The 19842-nt window shown below is 37.8% G+C and overlaps 1 protein-coding gene and 1 long non-coding RNA gene across 2 annotated transcripts in view; both read right to left on the bottom strand.

Moving 5' to 3' along the window:
- Positions 1-19842, bottom strand: part of LOC128703603 (uncharacterized) — a 311066-nt gene that overhangs the window by 139975 nt on the left and 151249 nt on the right. The gene's annotated exons all lie outside the window — the stretch shown is intronic.
- Positions 16882-19495, bottom strand: LOC138852980 (uncharacterized). Its single transcript, XR_011392219.1, has 2 exons — positions 17512-19495; positions 16882-17369 (listed from the first exon to the last, which is right to left on the bottom strand). It is a non-coding gene; the product is annotated as an uncharacterized lncRNA (long non-coding RNA).

The following is a 19842-nucleotide window of genomic DNA, read 5'->3' on the forward strand; positions in this document are numbered from 1 at the left end:
TTTTCTGTGCTTGCTGATATGAGGCATAAGCATAACTGTGGCAAGTAATACGCATTTCTATTTGCTCAGATATGATGATTCTGTAATAATGTTGGTAGAATTACCAACATTATGTAAAGTAAAAGGACACAAGTGCAACTAATGTGACATTTTATTGTGGCAACGTTTCGCTCTCCAGGAGATTTGTCAAGCCGATACAAACAGTATATGGACACAGAGGGTATATAAAGGCTCAGAGTGAGGTGCAATACTAGTGATAGTAGTAGTAGTAGTGACAAAAGTTGTAGTAGTAGTAGTAGTAATACAATATGGTAGAGCAATTAATTCATACATGAGTAAAAGGATATAAAAGCTATTACTTGGCTAACATAAAAATAGGTTGGACAAATATAGACTGGATAGAGAAGGCCTGTTTCAGTGTTCACTCTCTGTCATGTGCTTTGTGTAGTATATCAGGAGAGACTATGTGATGGCAGGGTTTACTGTTTTCACGAGGATTCTTGCTGAATCCTCCTGAATATTAATCCATCTATGATATTTTTCATTAATCCATCTATGATGTTTTTTTTAAATTATAATAAACATGATACATAACATATAAACATGATAAATACACCCCACAGAAGAATACCCCGACATAAATATGAGATGTGCTAGCCAGACGACTTTTACGAGTGACGGCAAGAATTACGTTTTCTCTAGTCCAACATCAGAGAAAATGTGTTACTGGGGGTAACTGTAGAAAACTATTCCTTTTGTATGACTTCAATCAGAGCATCATTTCTTTTAAAAATGGTGTTACATGAGAATGGGAGTGTTGATCTTTATTTATTCTACTGTATCAATGTGGAGACAACTAGTACACAAACTAGATGCGTACACCTGGTTTGTTTAGAAAACTCGCGTATCATGACCCCATTCAAAGGTTGCAATACGCGATATATACATGTACATACAATGTATGTACATGTATATATTTCAAATTTTAATGTATATTACCTGCTCACATAATTTTATATTGCTGATATTTGTGATGTTAGCTAAATCATAAATACAGTAGGGCCCCACTTATATGGCGGGTTAGGTTCCAGGCTGTTGCCAGAAAGCAGACATTGTCAAAAGGCAGAATGCCATTTTTTTCCATTTATAAATGCATATAAATGCCAGACAACAAGTTTACACTAAATTATATTAAGTTAGTAATAGAACTAGGCATTAAAAACACACAAAGTAAAATACATTCACAGTACATTCATTACTTATCTTAAAGTATTTGTAATGTTTATGTAGGGAGAGAGGTGAGTAGTACTTATTTGTAGGAAGTCAGGTGCAGGCAGCCCAGGTGTAGGTAGCACTGGCTCCCCGTCTCATACTTAATATACGATATTTAAAACATCCCAGAGAGGTAAAATACACATACAGTACACTCATTATTTACCTTAAAATATGTGTAGTCTTAATATAAGAAGAAAGCTGAGTAGTATTTATTTGTAGGAAGTCAGTGTAGGTAGCTGGTAGGTGTAGCCCAGGTGGGCTACACCTACCGGCTACCTACACTGTGGCCCAGAGCCTTATTATTAACATCGACATGCCTTGTTCACTGAATTTAATAATTTCTAACAACTACCTTTAAATGCCATCATAAACGAAGGTAGAAGTAATGAATAATTCATGCCGAAATTGTAAACAAAAGCGGAGTGAGGGAGTGGCTGGGCCGAACGCAGATTCATACACGTTTTCTCTGATGGCTGAGCAGAGAAAACGTAATGTTGTCCCTCCACCCGGCTACCACAAAGCTCCACAAGTATTATTATCAGAGCACACATAAAATATGCAATAAATGCCAGACAACAAGTTTACACTAACTTATATTAAGTTAGCAATAGAAATATGCATTAAAAACACAATAAAAGGTAAGATACACACAGAGTACACTTATTACTTACCTTAAAATATTAATATTAATGTGTGAGAGGTGAGTGGCAGGGTGTTTATTGAATAAAATCAGAATGGCACACCATCATCCTCTAACTTGGCACTTAAAGCAAGAGGCTTACGACTTCTCTTTTTATTACAGCTGACCTTAGACACCATCGCCAATGAGAGCCAACTTGTTACCGAAAGAGTAAACGAGAGAGAGAACGAGATACAGAGTTGAGACAATGTAAGAACACAAACTGAACAGGTAGTGAACGATCACTTGATCAGGTGAAATAAATGTGTATTAATATGTGTCTACTTTCAGTTCATTCACGTCCAATTGTAAGAGTTTGTAAAACATTTACCTCAATATTTTTTTATTATAATAATAATTACCTCACAATACAAATACTCTTACATTGTGTACAAGTTGTACAAGTTAGTTCAGAATAAACAAACAGCAACACACCATTTTTAGAGTGAATGAAGATAATAATAATAATAATAATAATAATATTATTATTATTATAATTATTATTATTATTATTATTAATATTAATAATAATAATAATATTATTTTTTATTATAAAAAGCACTAAACCCACAAGGGTCATGAATTGCTATATATAGAGTAAAGGCATACGAAAAGAATATTTTTCTACAGTTATCCCCCAGTTTGATTAGAGAAAACGTAATTCTTCCGATACTACCTACACACCTGTTTGTAAACAAATCTCATATTTACATCAATTTTTATTCTATGAGTGTATGTATCATGTTTATATGCTATGTAATGGGTTTCATATATAATTTTGAGAAAAATATCATAGATGGATTAATGAAAATGCCTATATTGATGTAAAATAAGACATTTAGTGTGCCCAAGAGTGATTATTATTACGTAGCATTGGCGTCATGAGTAGGGAGAGACTTAGCGATTTTAATGTGTACCTGCACACCAGCACAGTGTGTAAGTATATTTAGGTACAGGTACACATAAGTATAATTATCAGAGTACATATAAAATATGCAGTAACTTTAAAACACTTGAAATTTTGTAAAGTTTCCTGACATAATAGATGTGGTCACGGAAAATGTGAACAAACCGGGTGAGGGGTGCCGTATTTGAAAGACCGCTTGCCGTATAGGAAATTTTGGTCATAATTTGACATCGCCATATTAGCGGAACGCCGTAAGGCAAAACGCCGTAAAGCGGGGCCTTGCTGTAGCTAATCTTCGGTTAATTTTAAGCCTGCCCATAATGCTCTGCATACAAGGGGCTTTTGGTATGTACACTTAACCACTGAATTTCTTTGTACATCTATGTATCATGTCCAAATTAATAATAAATAAATACTGCTTTATATTATTTGACTTAGCTATATTATTAGGTAGGACGTAACATTTACACTTTTGTGCTCTTTGTTCGAGAGTATTGAGTAGCCGCCTGTGAGTTGGCAAACTACCTTGCTAACTGCCACCTTGGCTGTTTCCTTGCCAGCTTCTCTCAGGTAGCTGGGCAGGAGCAGTCCTCAGGCGAGCCATGTGATTGCACCTGCGTGGGGAGATGCCTTGCCTCGCTTGCTCGTCCTCTTTCTTGGCTGGTGCTGGTCTGGTCAACACCTTCCTCTCTTGTCTCTGGTTGTGTTCACTGTTTAAACTCCGTTTTGGTAGAGTATGTTTTCTGTGGTGAGATGAAATATACTTCTCTTAACTGTGTAACTCTGTTCACAGAGCATTGCCTAGACTTAGTGATTCTCTATGTTTTACTGACGTTGTGTGTTGCACTGACACTCTAAGATAACCCAGGTTCTGAGCTGTAGCTTCTGACCTAATATGTTCTGGCATCTGCACATTGTCACAGTTAAGGACTTTGTTATGCTGAACTTAGATTCAGTATCAAGGGAGTTTTGTGACTTTTGTGGAGGATCTGCAGATGGTCCCCAGTTAGGGTCATTATTTTATCTCCCTGCTCCTGACTGCATTGCTACTGTTTGTTATATTTTTTGGCAAATCGGTCATCTTACTGTTCAAGCAAGCTGTTCTTATTGACAGGTTGGTCAGGAAGACAGATTATGTGAGGACGTTTAGTCAGTCATTGGTTAAGTCGAGTCGAGTCTTGAGACATAGTGAACCACTTAGAGCACATACATACAGTGGCACCTAGACTTACCAGTGTCCCAACGTATGAGTTTTTTGAGATATGAGCCATCCCTGGGTCGATTTTTTGCTCTGAGTTATGAGCCAGCTTCTCCCCCCCCCATTTCCCCCTCAACCCAAAACCTGGGCACCTCACTTGTTTATCTATGATTTCATGCTTTAATTCCAAGGAAAACATTCCCTTTTTCTTCTCAGCACTGTCCTTTACATTTACAGTGGACCTCCGCATAACGATATTAATCCGTTCATAAGAGCTCATTGTTATGCGAAATTATCGTTATGCGAATGACTTTTCCCCATAAGAAATAATGGAAAACAAATTAATCCGTGCAAGACACCCCAAGTATGAAAAAAAAACATTTTTACCACATGAAATATTAATTTTAATACACACAAACTGAAAAAGGCATGCACAATTACATGACACTTACCTTTATTGAAGATCTGGTGATGATTGATGGGATGGGAGGAGGAGAGAGTCTTAGTGTTTAGAAAGGGAATCCCCTTCCATTAAGACTTGAGGTGTCAAGTCCTTTTCTGGGGTTACTTCCCTTCTTCTTTTAATGCCACTAGGACCAGCTTCAGAGTCACTGGACTTCTGTCGCACAACATATCTGTCCATAGTGGCCTGTACCTCTCGTTCCTTTATGACATTCCTAAAGTGTTTCACAACAGTGTCAGTGTAATAGTCACCAGCACAGCTTGCAATAGCTGTGTGAGGGTGATTTTCATCCATAAAGGTTTGCACTTTCAGCCACATTGCACAGATTTCCTTAATCTTTGTAGTAAGCAACTTCTTCAATTTCCCTCTCCCCTCCTCCGAACCAGTTTCCTCAGGTCTGGCCTCTTGCTGTTGAAGTTGATCTAGCAGCTCATCAGTGGTTAGTTCTTCATTGTCCTCCTCCACCAACTCTTCCACATCATCCCCACTAACCTCCAACCCCAAGGACTTTCCCAATGCCACAATGGATTCCTCAACTGGCATACTCCTCTCAGGGTTAGCCTGAAACCCTTCAAAACCCCTTTGGTCTACACATTCTGGCCACAGTTTCTTCCAAGCAGAGTTCAAGGTCCTCTTAGTCACTCCCTCCCAAGCCTTACCTATAAGGTTTACACAATTGAGTTTATTAAAGTGCTCTCTCCAAAACTCTCTTAGAGTCAGTTGAGTTTCTGAGGTCACTACAAAGCACCTTTCAAACAGAGCTTTTGTGTACAGTTTTTTGAAGTTTGCAATAACCTGCTGGTCCATGGGCTGCAGGAGAGGAGTTTTATTAGGAGGCAATAACTTCACCTTAATGAAGCTCATGTCCCCATAAAGTTGCTCTGCCACGTCTGTAGGATGACCAGGGGCATTGTCTAACACCAGGAGGCACTTAAGGTCTAATTTCTTTTCAGTTAGGTAATCTTTCACATTGGGGGCAAATGCATGGTGTAACCAGTCATAGAAAAAGTCCCTAGTGACCCATGCCTTACTGTTTGCCCTCCACAGCACACACAAATTAGCCATGAGGATATTCTTTTGCCTGAACGCTCTGGGAGTTTCTGAGTGATACACTAATAAAGGCTTCACTTTGCAATCACCACTAGCATTGGAACACATCAACAGAGTAAGCCTGTCTTTCATAGGCTTATGTCCTGGGAGTGCCTTTTCCTCCTGAGTAATGTAGGTCCTGCTTGGCATTTTCTTCCAAAACAGGCCTGTTTCATCACAATTAAACACTTGTTCAGGTTTCAGTCCTTCACTGTCTATGTACTCCTTGAATTCCTGCACGTATTTTTCAGCTGCTTTGTGGTCCGAACTGGCAGCCTCACCATGCCTTATCACACTATGTATGCCACTACGCTTCTTAAATCTCTCAAACCAACCTTTGCTGGCCTTAAATTCACTCACATCATCACTAGTTGCAGGCATTTTTTTAATTAAATCCTCATGCAACTTCCGAGCCTTTTCACTTATGATCACTTGAGAGATGCTATCTCCTGCTATCTGTTTTTCATTTATCCATACCAATAAGAGTCTCTCAACATCTTCCATCACTTGCGATCTCAGTTTCAAAAACACAGTTGAACCTTTGGCAAGAACATCTTCCTTGATTGCCGTTTTGTTGCCCACAATAGTAGCGATGGTTGATTGGGGTTTATTATACAACCTGGTCAGCTCAGAGACACACACTCCACTTTCATACTTATCAATGATCTCTTTCTTCATCTCTATAGTAATTCTCACCCTTATTGCTTTAGGGTTGGCACTAGAAGCTTTCTTGGGGCCCATGGTCACTTATTTTGCAGATAAAATCACCAAAAACACTGTAATAATACGAAATTTTCTGACTGTATGCTTGGATGTTACCGCGGAGGCTGGCTGGTAAACAATGCCACCGGCGGAACATGTGAGGCTGGCTCAGGCCGCACATTAAACGCGTCTCGGACGAACAGCATTGAGCGGGTTTTTTAGCGGTATGCGAGGCAAAATCTTAGTGATAAAATGTATCGGTATGCGGATTTAACATTATGTAAGGCCAACGGTATGCGGATTTAACGTTATGTAAGACCAACGGTATGCTTGGGTCCACTGTACTTTCTTAGGACCCAACCTTAGAAAAATGAAATTTGGCCAAATGACTGTCAAAAATGTAAGCAAAGCATGAGAAAACTGCTCCCACAGCGAGGTAAACTGTGCAGGAGTTGGTAGCATTCATTATTATAATAATAATAATAATTATTATTATTATTATTATTATTATTATTATAACGAATGTCGCCAACTCAGTGCACAGTTTACCTCGCTGTGGGAGCAGTTCTCTCAGGTTAATTTCATATCATAGTGACTATCGATCCTTTAAAGGTTGTTTACCACTACTTAATTTAGTCACTTTTTACATTTATCCTGAAATAATTCTCTATATACCAATACATTGTACTGCCCTTTGTTCAGTAATTGCTATACTCTTAGTTTTCTTAACAACTAAAGGGCCACTTTCATGTGTTTTAATATTTTTCCCTCTTGTCTATATAGTCACATTTATTAAAATACTCCAGGTGCTATTGACTCTCTCAGGTGCTACTGTTTTTGTTTTTTTAATTCATTCTTTGATTATTATATTCACTAGCTCCTTTATTTTAGCTCTAAATATCTACCATAGTTCATAAGCTCACATTTATTAAAATAATTAAGGTGCTACTTAGATCCCAAAGTGTATAACTGAATTATCTACTCAATAATAATCCATAGTTCTTTAATATTTTTAATAGTTTTAGAATAATTACATATAATTATTCCTAAGTCTAGTTGTAGATTCAATATAACTTTTATATTATTACAGCAACTGTAATTACTATACAGCAGACCAAGCAAACATATTACTCAGTGCAAACAATAACATAACCATCTTTAACTACAATGTCAGATCCTTTAGCAAACATTATGACGACCTAACTGCATTACTCAATTCCCTTCATTCCAATATATCAATCATCACACCCACAGAAACCTGGCTTAAGCCTGATATTACAGATGTCTATGCCATTCCTGGCTACATGGCCATACACAACTGTAGAACAGACCAACAAGGGGGAGGAACAGCTATATACTACTCAAATCAACTCAAATGTATCAATAAATCTTGCACAAGGGATGAACATGGAGAATATATCATAGCCAAATTTAAATCAAAAGACCTGCAAAAACCCCTCACAGTTACAAACATCTACAGAGTACCACAGTCAAACATTTATCACTTTAGTGAAAAACTAGGAAACATGATTACTGATGCACACATGAATAAAGACCACCTGCTACTAACAGGTGATTTCAACATAAACATACTACACGACCAGGACCCACAAGTAACCGAATTCACAAACACTATGAGCAACTGCCTGTTGCTACCAACAATAACTAAACCTACAAGAATCCCTGAGACAAGTATTCCCTTTATAGACCACATCTGGACAAACACCATATCCCCTTTAAAATCAGGCATAATCACAGATAACACTACAGACCACTACCCAACCTTTCTCATAACTAAACTGGGCAAATTGCCACAAGACATTACTAAAGTAACCTTCAGACTACATAACGAGACAGCTGTTAACAACTTTATAGCAGCTATGAACAACATCAATTGGCAAAATGAGCTTGAAACATATACAGATATGAATGAATGTATGAATAATTTTCTAAAAAAAAAAAGCCCATTACCTCCACAACAAATATTGCCCCCCAAAAAACTAAACAGATCACAGCAAAGAGACTGAATAGTCCCTGGCTAACACCCAGCATCCTCAAATCCATTAACACAAAGCACAAATACAAAAAACAGTATAGAATGGGTCAAATAACTAGAGACCAGTCTAAACATTACTCGTCACCTCTTACCAGCCTGATAAGTAGATCTAAAAAATTGTATTACAAAAATAGATTACATAACATCAAAGGTGATATGAAAAAGACCTGGAAAACTCTATCTGAAATTCTTGGAACTAAAAAGTTATCCAAAAACAAAACAATCAAATTAACAAAATCAGACGAACCCCTACTCACACCAACTGAAACAGCTAACAGACTTAATGCTTTCTTCTCTACCACAGGGAAAAATCTAGTGAACAAAATACCAAGCTCAAACACCCGTCCATCTGACTACCTCATAGGTACCTACCCAAATACGCTATTCCTAGCTCCAACCAACCCACCAGAAGTCTCGCTCATCATCAACATCCTTAACCCTGTGATTGTTTTGGTCATATATACAATAGGGCCCCACTCATATGGCAGGTTAGGTTCCAGGCTACCACCGTAAAGTGGAACATCCTTTTTTTCCACTTATAAATGCATACAAACACTAGATAACAGGTTTACACTAACATATATTAAGTTAGCAATAGAACCAGGCATGAAAAAACAACAAAAAAGCACAATACACACATAGTGCACCCATTACTTACCTTTAAATATTTATAGTCTTAATCTAAGGTGAGACAAGCAGTATTTATTGTAAGAAATCAAGTGTGGTATGTATGGTAGTCAGCCAGGCTATCATACCAGGCGACATAATATTATATTACATTTAAGCATCCTAGAGCGATAAAATGCATAAACAGTTTACTCATTACTTACCTTAAAATATTTGTAGTCTTAATCTAGGGCGAGAGGAGTAGTATTTATTGTAAGAAATCAAGTGTGGTATGTATGGCAGTCAGCCGGGCTACCATACCAGGCCAACCCACCCACACATACTATTCTATGATATTTAAGCATCCCAGAGCGATAAAATGTATATACAGTTCACTCATTACTTACCTTAATGTAGTAAGGTCAGGAGTAAGTAAATGAGATAAAACAAATAAATGAGAGAGAAAAAGAATGAGTGCATGAGGACAGGCGCAGAGTTATGTAAACAAACCAGGCGAACATAAGTTTTGTAAACAAAAACAGCACTGTATAGCCCTTGTGGCTTAGTGCTTCTTTTTTATTATAATAATAATGTAAACAAAAAAAGTGTACACGTCTGGTTTGTGTACAAGTTACATTGTGTATAAGTTGTCTCTACATTGATACGGTAGAATAAATAAAGAACACTCCCATTCTCATGTAACATTTTGAGAAGAAATGATGCTCTGAGTGAAGGCAATAGAAATAAGTCACTCTGACTTTTTTGGGTTATCCTGGGTTCTCTACACATTTGTTGTTATGTATGATAATCTATGTAACTGTATTTGTGTATACCTGAATAAACTTACATACATACGAAAGGAATAATTTTCTACAGTTACCCCCAGTAACACATTTTCTCTTATGTTAGATTAGAGAAAATGTTATTCTTGCCATCACTTGTACAAGTTATCTGGCTTCCACATCTCATATTTATGTTTATTTATTCTATTGTGGGGTGTATTTATCATCTTTTTATGTTATGTATCGTGTTTATTATATAATTTTGAAAAAATATCATAGATGGATTAATGAAAATGTGTATATATATTTTTTATTTATTTATTTATTTATTTATTTATTTAGTAATTTTAGCATACATACAGAGGTACAAAAAAATACAGGTAAGAGCAGCATGCCAAAGCCACTTATATGCATAGCATTATGGGCTGGCTTAAAATTAACTTAAGATTAACTAAGCGATGCTGAAATCAGTGATAAAACATTATTGTAAACAGATAACTATAAAGCACAAATGAGTATTACAAAGACAGGTCATATGGTTGCATGCATTGCTGTACATTCAGTCGAATGGAGTATTCTGTTAGGTAGTGTATTTAAAAAAATAACAAAGTTAGATTGGGACCTAGGTTTAACATTTGTGTGATATAATTGTGAGTAACATATAGGATATACAATTTATAAGGTTCAGTTATTCAGTATTTATTTGGTTTTGAGTGAGTAAGTGATCTTTGAGAAGAGACTTGAATTTATAAACAGGTAGTGTTTCTTTTATATTTACAGGTAATGAATTCCAGATTTTAGGGCCTTTTATGTGCATTGAGTTTTTGCATAGCGTGAGATGGACACGAGGAACATCAAAGAGTGATCTGTGCCTTGTGTTATGGTCATGTGTTCTGTTGAGGTTGGCAAGGAGATGTTTGAGGGGAGGGTTAATATCAGAGTTAAGTGTTCTATGTATGTAATAGGTGCAGTAATAAGTATGGATGTTTTGTATGGTGAGTAGGTTGAGTGTTTTGAATATTGGTGGAGTGTGCTGCCTGTAGTGAGAATTTGTTATCATTCTAACTGCAGCCTTTTGTTGGGTAATTAGTGGTCTGAGATGGTTAATTGTTGTTGAGCCCCATGCACAAATTCCATAGGTGAGATAGGGGTAAATAAGAGAGTGATAAAGGGCCATGAGGGCTGACTGTGGAACATAGTACTGTATCTTCGATAGTATGCCTACAGTCTTGGAAATTTTCTTAGAAATTTGTTGTATATGTGTATGAAATTTGAGTCTATTATCAAGGTGGATTCCTAAGAATTTTCCCTCTGTTAGCTTTGTGATAGATTAACGTAATATACGACATTTAAATGAGACTCGATGATTATTATTATTACTAATATGACGTCTGGAGACATAAGACGCTCTTACTGATTTTAATGTGTACCTGCATGCCAGCACAGTGTGTAAGTTTATTTAGGTACAGGTATACATAAGTATAATTATCAGAGTATATATAAAATATGAAATAACTTTTAAAAACGCTTGAAATTTTGGAGTTTCCAGACAAAATGGAGAGACTTAGTGCTTAAAGATCTCACAGAGAATGTAAACAAACCGGGTGGGGAACGGTGACCATATTAGAAAGTCAGGTGGGGGGAGCCATATATCGAGTTTTGGTCATAATTTGAAATGACTGTATTAGCGGAACACCATAAAGCGAAACGCTGTAAAGCGGGGCCCTACTGTATACGTCTTACGAACCAGTGTTTCGGAAGTATATATACTCAATAATTCTAGCGGGTTCAAATCAAGCAGGAGAAAGCTGGTAGGCCCACATGTGGGAGAATGGGTCTGTGTGGTCAGTGTGCACCACATAAAAGAAATCCTGCAGCACGCAGTGTATAATGAGAAAAAAAATCTGACCATTTTTTTTTATTAAAACGCAGACTTCGAGGTGTATTTTCGTAGAGTATTTATGGTTGTATTCTCATTTTTGTGGTTTCATGTGATAAAATCGAAAGCATATTGCAAAAATAGAGATGATTTTGATTAATTTCACGATGAAAACGACCTTGAAATTGAGTTCAAAGTAGTGGAAATGTTCGATTTTTACCAATGTTCAAGAGTAAGCAAATCACACCACATGTCCAATACACATCAACTGGGGAGTCTGACATTCTTTCACTAGTGCACTGATTTTATTTATACCATTTTTACAATAATGCAGTAGTCTGCATAACAGTAAATTTTGCATTTTTTTTGTGTGAATAAAAAATAAAAATAGAAAGCAATAGTAATGTAAGAGGGTGCCTAGAGACATGACTAATGAACAGAGGATATGTTATTTTAGTGCCAAGAATGTCTACATTGTTTATTCTGGACCCTATTTTGAAATTGGCATGTTTTTTAATTTGCGAGAAATTGGCCAAATTGCAAATTTCTGAACACTTTATTGAGTAGTTCAAATCGGTATATGAGCGCTTTCTTGTACTCAATTGATATAAAAAATGGAGTTCTAAAGAAATAGCTATGAGTTTGGTTGACTGGAATAATGGAATTGGCCAAAAATAGAGCTCAAAGTATGCGAAATTGCCGATGCTTATATGTCGCCGAGACCGCTAACTTCGCGGGAGCGAATTCTGTGAGTTTTCAACCAAATTTTGTACTTTTGGTGTCATTACCATCGGGAAAGGATTCTCTATTATTTCATAAGAAAAAAATAATTTTTTTTCTTTACGGCGTTCCGCTAATACGGTCATTTCAAATTATGACCAAAACTCCCTGTACGGCTCCCCCCACCTCACTTTCTAATACGGTCACCGTGCCCAACCCGGTTTGCTTACATTCTCCGTGAGATCCGTAAGCACTACGTCTCTCCATTTTGTCATATTTTATATATACAGTGGACCCCCGGTTAACGATATTTTTTCATTCCAGAAGTATGTTCAGGTGCCAGTACTGACTGAATTTGTTCCCATAAGGAATATTGTGAAGTAGATTAGTCCATTTCAGACCCCCAAACAAACACGTACAAACGCACTTACATAAATACACTTACATAATTGGTCGCATTGGGAGGTGATCGTTAAGCGGGGGTCCACTGTACTTTGAAAATTATACTTATGTATGACTCACGAAATCGTAATGACACGATTGCAAACAAACCATACCCCAGCCGGGATTGAACCCGCGGTCAGAGAGTCTCAAAATTCCAGCCCGTCGCGTTAGCCACTAGACCAGCTAGCCACAATAAGATTCGTCCAACTAGGTATATTTCTACACCATAGGAAGGTTAGCACAGGCACCACTGTGACCACAAATGCAAGTTTTTACAGACGAATCTGCAGCTAGCATTTGTGGTCACAGTGGTGCCTGTGCTAACCTTCCTCTGGTGTAGAAATATACCTAGTTGGACGAATCTTATTGTGGCTAGCTGGTCTAGTGGCTAACGCGACGGGCTGGAGTTTTGAGACTCTCTGACTGCGGGTTCAATCCTGGCCGGGGTATGGTTTGTTTGCAATCGTGTCATTATGATTTCGTGAGTCATGTTGATGGCAGTGAAGGGACTTGAGCTAGAGTTCGTCACGGCCATGCTAGCTGGAGATTCGTCTGTAAAAACTTGCATTTGTGGTCACAGTGGTGCCTGTGCTAACCTTCCTATGGTGTAGAAATATACCTAGTTGGACAAATCTTATTGTGGCTAGCTGGTCTAGTGGCTAACGCGACGGTCTGGAGTTTTGAGATTCTCTGACCACGGGTTCAATCCCGGCCGGGGTATGGTTTATACTTATGTATACCTGTACCTAAATATACTTACATACTGTGCAGGCATGCAGGTACACATTAAAATCAGTAAGAGTGTCTTATATCTCAAGATGTCATATTAGTAATAATAATAATAATCATCGTCTCATTAACCCTTTCAGGGTCCAAGGCCAAAATCTGAAGTCACGCACCAGTGTCCAAGAAATTTTGAAAAAAAAAAAAAATTATTTTTTCTTACAGAATTAAAGAGCATATTTTTGTGAAGGTAATAAAACAAAAAAAATTAGAATCTGATCAGTAGTTACCGAGATACAGTGCCAAGAAGTTTGTAGAAAATGATGTGGTGGCGGCAACGACGAATTCCACATACGCGTATTATATTATTTTGTTGTTTTAGTTGTTTTTTCTTTTCTTTTCCAATTTTTTTCTATTCCTACTAACATTTGGGGCCTGAGAGACCAATACTGTATATAATTGATATATATATACTCACTGTATTGAACACAATAACTGCACTAAAGTTATTATCATATTATTGTTTACCACTGTTGTTTATTACAATAAACATGCACAAATATTGTATAATACTAATGTTCTATCATATATTTACATATTTACAATCACTGGACATGGTTTTAGAACTGCTGGAGCTTGTGGAACTCCTTGAAACAAGGCACCATGCACAGAGGCACCTTACATTCCTCACACATAAACCGAGTGTCTTTGCGTCTTTGTTGCCGTCGTTTTGTTTGAGCACAGACGATGCATCTCTTCTGAGCAAATTTCTTTTGAGTTGAAGGAAGCTGTATTATGAAATGATCACCTTCTCTCCTCAAACGCTTGGGTATATTGTGATGAATTTGAGGACCATGTTGTATTGCAGGTGTTGTTACCTGGTACTTCATTATGAGTTGTCTGACAACAGACAAATAAAATTCACCATACGGTGGTCTGTTACCAGTCTTTATTTGGTACATATTATATGCATTCAGCATTGAAATGTCCATGAGATGGAAGAAAAGTTTCATGTACCACTTGTAACTCTTACGAACACAGTCAACAAAACCAATCTGCATGTCACACTTGTCAACCAAGCGCATGTTTTGTGTATAATCAATCACTGTCACTGGTTTTCGAATACGTTCATTAGTCACTCGATCAACTTTGCCACTGTCTTGCATTTCATTACGGTGAATGGTTGTCAACAATGTGACATCTCGTTTGTCATGCCACCGTAATGCCATGATGTCATTGGCAGTAAACACCTGCACGTCATCACCACGAACACCTGCGTTGAGCCTGGGCATATGTGTACGATTAGAACGCACTGTGCCACACACATCTGTCTTGTTCACTCGCATGAAATCACTGAGTAATGGGCTTGTGTACCAGTTATCGGTATATAATGTATGGCCCTTACCAAGATAAGGTGCCATCATGTTTCTCACTACGTCACCTGATATACCCAATAACATCTTGGTATCTTTCAATGTTTTACTACCCGTGTATACAACAATATCCAACACCAGGCCACTGTCACAATCACAGAGTACAAACAATTTTATACCAAAGCGGTTCCTCTTGCTCGGTATATACTGCTTGAATGACAGTCTACCTTTGAACAAAATCAAAGACTCGTCAATTACAAGATTCTTGAATGGATAAAAGTATATCCTGAACTTTTGTTTGAGATACATGAAAACATTTCTAATCTTGTATAACCTGTCACTTCTGTCAGGCCTGGTTTTGTCAGAGAAGTGCAACATACGTAACAGTAAGATAAACCTGTTCACTGGTATTATTTCACTGAAGGATGGGGTACAAATTAGCCGATCTGTGGACCAGTATGCTTTTATATTATGCTTATAGACGTGAGGCATAAGCATTATTGTTGCAAAAAGCAAATACATTTCTGCAACAGTCGTCTCTTTCCACCTGTGTAGTCTTGACTGTGGTGATAAGATCGTATTTGCCATGGTGTACTGAAAATACTTATTACTTTCCCTGACAATAATTTTCATCAATGGCTGGTCAAAGAATAATTCAAAGAATTCCAGTTCATTGGCCGTGGTTCCAAGGGGACAGGTAGGTAGAATTCCACTTTGAGAGTCATCAAAGTGGTGAGGGCTGGGAACAAAATTGGGATTTTGCTGCCAATCCCAGATACGGTTTGCTGGTGGATACTGGACATCATAGGCTGGTTGTACTGGTGGTTGTGGTGGACGCTCCACTTTGTCCTTGAACTGACGAGTCAGCAGCGTGGGTCCCCGCGTGGCACAGCGAGTCACGCATGGTGGTGCCACTACCACCACCAGCCCCACTAACACCATCCACTGATGTCTGTGGCCCATCCATGCCAAGTGTAGCCACATCATCCTCACTATCACTACTTAAAACGGGTGTAGGGCCATGGGATGTACTCCGGGATGTACTCCGGGATGTACTCCGTCCCCTGGGCACAGCATAGGGTACACTACCCGAGCGCATGCGGCGGCAAACATACCGACGCTTCACTGGTGAATATGTTTCCTCACTATCACTACTCGAATGATCGTCGAGCGCAATAAAATCACAATCCACGTCAGAATCATCGTCATTACTGAAGTCAGAGGCCAGGCCACGGGAAAATATTAGTTTTCTCTTACGTTTAGGAACACCCAACCGTGAGTCACGAGTGCCCACACCAGAGGTAGAAGGTCGAGGATCGTCGGGGTTTTCTGCACTATTATCGATATCCTGGTCATTATTTTCGGTCACTAACTTATCAAAGCCGTAGAATTCGTCTTCATTTCCACTTCCATCAGTGTCAGAACTATCAGACAGGAAGAGGAGAGTCCCAATTTTCCGGGGAGTGAGAGCTGACTTGCGACGAGACATGGTGAACAAGGGTGACTGAGCCGGCGTTCCCACAATGCTATGCAGGCGCCTAGATTTTTTATGGCGCACACCCACGGCGCAGACCCATTCTCTCATATGTAGGCCTATGAGCGCTTTCGCGCTAAATTTGACGGCGCTAGAATTTTGGCATAGATCTACGGTTTGGACACTCACCGACCAGCCGTAGATCTACGGGACGGACCCTGAAAGGGTTAAATGTCGTATATTACGTTAATATACTTATTTTCATTAACCCCTTCAGGGTCCAAGGCCAAAATCTGAAGTAGTGCTCCAGTGTCCATGAAATTTTGAAAAAAAAAAAAAAAAAAAAAATTTTCTTACAGAATTAAAGAGCATATTTTTGTGAAGGTAATAAGACAAAAAAAAAAATTCTGATCTGTACTTACCGAGATACAGTGCCAAGAAGTTTGTCGAAAATGATGTGGTGGCGGCAACATCGACGAATTCAACATACGCGCATTACATTATTTTGCGGTTTTTGTTGTTTTTTTTCTTTTCTTTTCCAATTTTTTTCTATTCCTACTAACATTTGGGGCCTGAGAGACCAATACTGTATATAATGTATATACAATAGGGCCCCACTTATATGGCAGGTTAGGTTCCAGGCTACCGCCATAAAGCGGAAACCGCCGTAATGTGGAACACCCTTTTTTTCCACTTATAAATGCATACAAACACTAGATATCAAGTTTACACTAACATATATTGAGTTAGCAATAGAACCAGGCATCAAAAAACAATAAAAAAGTACAATACACACATAGTGCACTCATTACTTACCTTAAAATATTTATAGTCTTAATCTAGGGTGAGACAAGTAGTATTTATTGTAAGAAATCAAGTGTGGTATGTATGGTAGTCAGCCAGGCTACCATACCAGGCCACCCCACCCACACATACTATTCTATGATATTTAGGCATCCCAGAGCGATAAAATGTATATACAGTTCACTCATTACTTACCTTAAAATATAGGCTGAGATGAGTAGTATTTATTGTAAAAAATCAAGTGTGGTATGTATGGTAGTCAGCCGGGCTACCATACCAGGCCACCCCACCCACACCCAGAGCAATAAAATGTATATACAGTTCACTCATTACTTACCTTAAAATATTTGTAGTCTTAATGTAGGGTCAGGAGTAAGTAAATGAGATAAAACGAATAAATGAGAGAGAGAAAGAATGAGTGCATGAGAGAGGACAGGCGCAGAGTTATGTAAACAAACCAGGCGAAGGTAAGTTTTGTAAACAAAGTGTACACGTCTGGTTTGTGTACAAGTTACATTGTGTACAGGTTGTCTCTACATTGATACGGTAGAATAAATAAAGAACAATCCCATTCTCATGTAACATCATTTTGAGAAGAAATGATGCTCTGAGTGAAGGTAATGGAAATAAGTCACTCTGACTTTTTTGGGTTATCCTAGGTTCTCTACACATATGTTGTTATGTATGATAATCTATGTAACTTTATTTGTGTATACCTGAATAAACTTACATACATACGAAAGGAATAATTTTCTACAGTTACCCACAGTAACACATTTTCTCTTATGTTAGATTAGAGAAAATGTTATTCTTGCCGTCACTTGTACAAGTTATTTGGCTACCACATCTCATATTTATGTTTATTTATTCTATTATGGGGTGTATTTATCATCTTTTTATGTTATGTATCGGGTTTATTATATAATTTTGAAAAAAATATCATGGATAGATTAATGAAAATGTGTATATTAACGTAATATGCGACATTTAATGAGACTTGGTGATTATTATTATTATCATTTCTAATATGGCGTCACTTGTGCAAGTCGTCTGCTACCACATCTCACATTTATGTTTATTTATTCTACTGTGGGGTGTATTTATCTTATTTATATGTTATGCATCGTGTTTATTATATAATTTTGAAAAAATATCATAGATGGATTAATGAAAATGTGTATATTAACGTAATATACGACATTTAAATGAGACTCGATGATTATTATTATCATTACTAATATGACGTCTGGAGACATAAGACACTCTTACTGATTTTAATGTGTACCTGCACGCCAGCACAGTATGTAAGTTTATTTAAGTACAGGTATACATAAGTATAATTATCAGAGTATATATAAAATATGAAATAACTTTTAAAAACATTTGAAATTTTGGAGTTTCCAGACAAAATGGAGAGACTTAGTGCTTACTGAGCTCACGAAGAATGTAAACAAACAAGGTGGGGCGCGGTGACCGTATTAGAAAGTCAGGTGGGGGGAGCCGTATAGCGAGTTTTGGTCATAATTTGAAATGACCGTATTAGCGGAATGCCGTAAAGCGAAACGCCGTAAAGCGAAACGCCGTAAAGCGGGGCCCTGCTGTATATAAACTCACTGTATTGAACACAATAACCGCACTAAAGTTATTATCATATTATTGTTTACCACTGTTGTTTACTACAATAAACATGCACAAATCTTGTATAATACTAATGTTCTATCATATATTTACATATTTACAATCACTAGACATGGTTTTAGAACTGCTGGAGCTTGTGGAACTCCTTGAAACAAGGCACCATGCACAGAGGCACCTTACATTCCTCACACATAAACCGAGTGTCTTTGCGTCTTTGTTGCTGTCTTTTTGTTTGTGCACAGACGATGCATCTCTTCTGAGCAAATTTCTTCTGAGTTGAAGGAAGTTGTATTATGAAATGATCACCTTCCCTCCTCAAACGCTTGGGTATATCCTGAGGAATTCGAGGACCGTGTTGTATAGCAGGTGTTGTTACCTGGTACTTCATTATGAGTTGTCTGACAATAGACAAACAAAATTCACCATACGGTGGTCTGTTGCCAGTCTTTATTTGGTACATATTATATGCATTGAGCATTGAAATGTCCATGAGATGGAAGAAAAGTTTCATGTACAACTTGTAACTCTTACGAACACAGTCAACAAAACCAATCTGCATGTCACATTTGTCAACCAAGCTCATGTTTTGTGTATAATCAATCACTGTCACTGGTTTTCGAATACGTTCATTAGTCACTCGATCAACTTTGCCACTGTCTTGCATTTCATTACGGTGAATGGTTGTCAACAATGTGACATCTCATTTGTCATGCCACCATAATGCCATGATGTCATTGGCAGTAAACACCTGCACGTCATCACCACGAGCACCTGCGTTGAGCCTGGGCATATGTTTACGATTAGAACGCACTGTGCCACACACATCTGTCTTGTTCACTCGCATGAAATCACTGAGTAATGGGCTTGTGTACCAGTTATCGGTATATAATGTATGCCCCTTACCAAGATAAGGTGCCATCATGTTTCTCACTATGTCACCTGAGATACCCAATAACATCTTGGTATCTTTCAATGTTTTACTACCCGTGTATACAACAATATCCAACACCAGGCCACTGTCACAATCACA

The sequence above is a fragment of the Cherax quadricarinatus genome, chromosome 20 (assembly GCF_038502225.1).
Source record: "Cherax quadricarinatus isolate ZL_2023a chromosome 20, ASM3850222v1, whole genome shotgun sequence".
Classification (NCBI taxonomy): Eukaryota; Metazoa; Arthropoda; class Malacostraca; order Decapoda; family Parastacidae; genus Cherax; species Cherax quadricarinatus.